The following is a 3,213-nucleotide window of genomic DNA, read 5'->3' as shown; positions in this document are numbered from 1 at the left end:
GGGACCCTAACCGGCCACGATTTAGTGTGCGCTGGGCCTCTAGTTAATAAATAACAATACAAGAATAAACTGTTTTACATACTCACAACTGTAAACCTACTTTTGCTGCTGTTTCACATACAACCATAAATCTACTTTTGCCCCACCCTGTATATACATATACTATATATATGGTGTAAATATTATTCTTGAGTATTATTAACACACACTGGATTCACATGTTTAAGGGGAAATTCCACCTGCTGGCAGTGCTAGTTAATAATCTGCTTTATGTTTTCAAAGGGTTTGCTTTTTTTAAAAAAAAATAGCTGAGGTTTTTATTTATTTATGCTTTATCATTGGGGTCTGCTGTATATATTTTAAAATAATTTTTTATTTTTTAGTTACAGTTGATGTACAATATTATGTTCCAGGTGTACAACCCAGTGATTAGACAATTATATAACTTATGAAAGGGATTGCTTTAAAAACTTTTTTTTAATCCTCACCTGAGGATTTTTTAAATTGATTTTTAGACAGAGAGAGAGAGAGAGAGAGAGAGAGAGAGAGAGAGAGAGAGATCAAAGTACTTGCCCCGACAGGGGATTGAATCAGAAAACGTTTGGAGTTTGGGAAGATGCTCCAAACAACTGAGCCACCTGGCCAGGGTCAAAGGGATTGCTTTCTAATTTTTGTTTCCTTTTGTAATTTCTGTTTAGTATACACATTTCAGTTTTTCTAATGACAAAAAATTTACATCAGAAGGGTAATTGATTGCCTAGAACAGAGTTTTTTTATTTAAAAACATTTTTTTAGGAGAAATTAACTTCTTTTGCACCCTGTGAACCAAGGGAGAATGCTATTTCCTTATATTAAAAAAAGGTTAAGTTTCATATCCTTCAGAAACACAATAGTCAATGGGTTTCGTTTTTTAAAACAGTTCTGGAATACATTCCACTGTTTCCTAGTCAGATGTAGTACTTTTTCATACTACTCTATGAGATTATAATTATAATTGGGCTTTAAATTTCATGAAGGCTGGGCCAAGGGCCTATCAGGTTCACCACTGCAAATAACAGAGATGGGAAGATAGCTGGGGCTTAATGTTGGTGCAAAGAGGTCATTAGGTGTGTATTCTGATGAAAGAACTGGCACCAAAACTATCATGGGAGAAGTTTCAGGCATTTATTTGTATATTTAAAAATACTGATTACCTAGTTTGTTATCTGTCCTGAGGATATAAAGAAAAATAGTCTTGCCCTAGCCTAGCCGGTTTGGCTCAGTGGATAGAGTGTCCTCTTGCGGAATGAAGGGTCCAGGGCTCTATTCCGCTCAAGGGCACATGCCTGGGTTGCAGGCTCAGTCTGACGTGCAGGACACAGCCAATCAATAATTCCCTCTCATCATTGATGTTTCTATCTCTCTCTTCCTCTCTGAAATCAATAAAAATATATTTAAAAAAGAAAAAGTCTTGTTATAGTATTGCACATGATTTAAGATTGCTACTTCACTCGAGTTTTCTGTGTCCTTTGTGGGTGCATAGATTTGTTGCTTTATATGATGCTAGGCATATATTGTTTACTCTGTGCTTAGCCTGGGAGTGTTACAAATAGAAGCGAAATTAGAGCTTTGAAAACTTTAAATTTTTTGAAGCACACTTGGTTGTTAAAAAAAATATTAAAAATGACAGGCAGATATGTTCTATACCTCAAAGTTTAGTAATTAAATTCACCTTTAAAATTACAAGGAAAACTGTTAGAGGACTATCTTAGCCCAGACATTTATCTCCCTTCAGAAAACAGGAACTCAGACCATTCCTAAATTTTAACAGTCTATTAAATCCAAATACCACAATAACAATGGTATGAAATTATTGAGATCAATAAATAGTTTTCAACAATGTTCCTCAGCTTCAAAACAATCTTTACGTGTAGTTTATTATATATCAATTATTCTTCAATAAAGTTTCTAAAAAACCCCAAACAAAACAAAAAAGAAATAAAAATTCTACTTTATAGGGGACAAATAAAGGAATTGCTTCGTTTATTTCTTCAGAGCTGTTACTTCTGGGGAACAACGAAGTTATCTTTACAGAGCTTGGTAACCTAAGGAAGCAAATTTTATCTAATTAGCACTTTTTTTTTTTAGCCTACATGTTTATTTTTTATATTTACGCAGTGGAAAAACAAAACAAAACACATTTTTAGTTGATTGTATTATGCTGCAGTTGCACGACAGAATTAGTTGAATGCTTTGTGCTTTTAGAGTATCATTTCCAGCCTCCAAATAGGATTTTAGAAGCTTGGGGAAAGAGCCTTAGAGTTGAAATATACACATTTTCCCGACATGCCCCAAATGGCGTATTCTAAGGCTGTTTCGAAGTGTGTAATGACAAGAGAGGCGCTATCAGGCTCGTGGCTGGTGTGGCTACTGAAAACCCAGGCGACAGATCTGAGGGGGCTTCTCAAAGATTCTTCCAAATCTTCTCTCTCTCTCTCTCTCTCTCTCTCTCTCTCTCTCTCTCTCACACACACACACACACACACTCTCAATAAAGACATTTTCCTGGGGATTCAACTCAAGAAAGCCAGCCTAGGTGTTTTTGTTGCGGGTGTGGGAAGCAGCGTGCTGAAATCGACTCGAGCGACTCTCCCGAGGTTCTGGGTAAAGTCGGAGTCTCCCCCCTCTCCCGGCTCAGTGCGGGGAGACAGCGGGCCGCAGCAGCTGGCCCCGCCCAGGCTCTGGGGAGCACCTGAGACGCCAGCGGCGAAGGGGAAGGGGAGGGCAGGGAGCCTCCGCCCCCCTGGACCCCCTCCCCGCCGCAAGGAAGGGCGGGAGGAGGATGATTGACAAAGCTGATCAGTGGCTAGGGGATCGCAGAGGGCGGGGCGAAGGGGGGCCAGCTGAGCTTTCCCCTTAAACGGTTGGGTTGGGCCTCGGGAACAGCCTCCCCAGGCCTCCCGGCCTCCCAGAATGGGTTGTTATGGTAACAAATGACCGGACAGTCCCTTACGAACTGGCCAATGAGCGGGCCCGTCTTTTCCACCACATCTCTGAGCCTGAAGTGTTGCGAAAGCCCGGGTCCGGGCGGCGAGCGGACGGTGCCCGGACGGTGCCCGGACGTTCTGCGGAAGAGCGGAGGCGGGGCTTGTGACGTCACTACAACTAGCCTATCACATTCGTTCTTACCAAACGGCTCCGCCCATTTACCGCACATTTCCCCTCCCCTAGCTC

The sequence above is a fragment of the Plecotus auritus genome (genome assembly GCF_963455305.1).
Source record: "Plecotus auritus genome assembly, chromosome: 9".
NCBI classification, from domain to species: Eukaryota; Metazoa; Chordata; class Mammalia; order Chiroptera; family Vespertilionidae; genus Plecotus; species Plecotus auritus.
Note: the sequence above shows the minus strand (reverse complement) of the source record.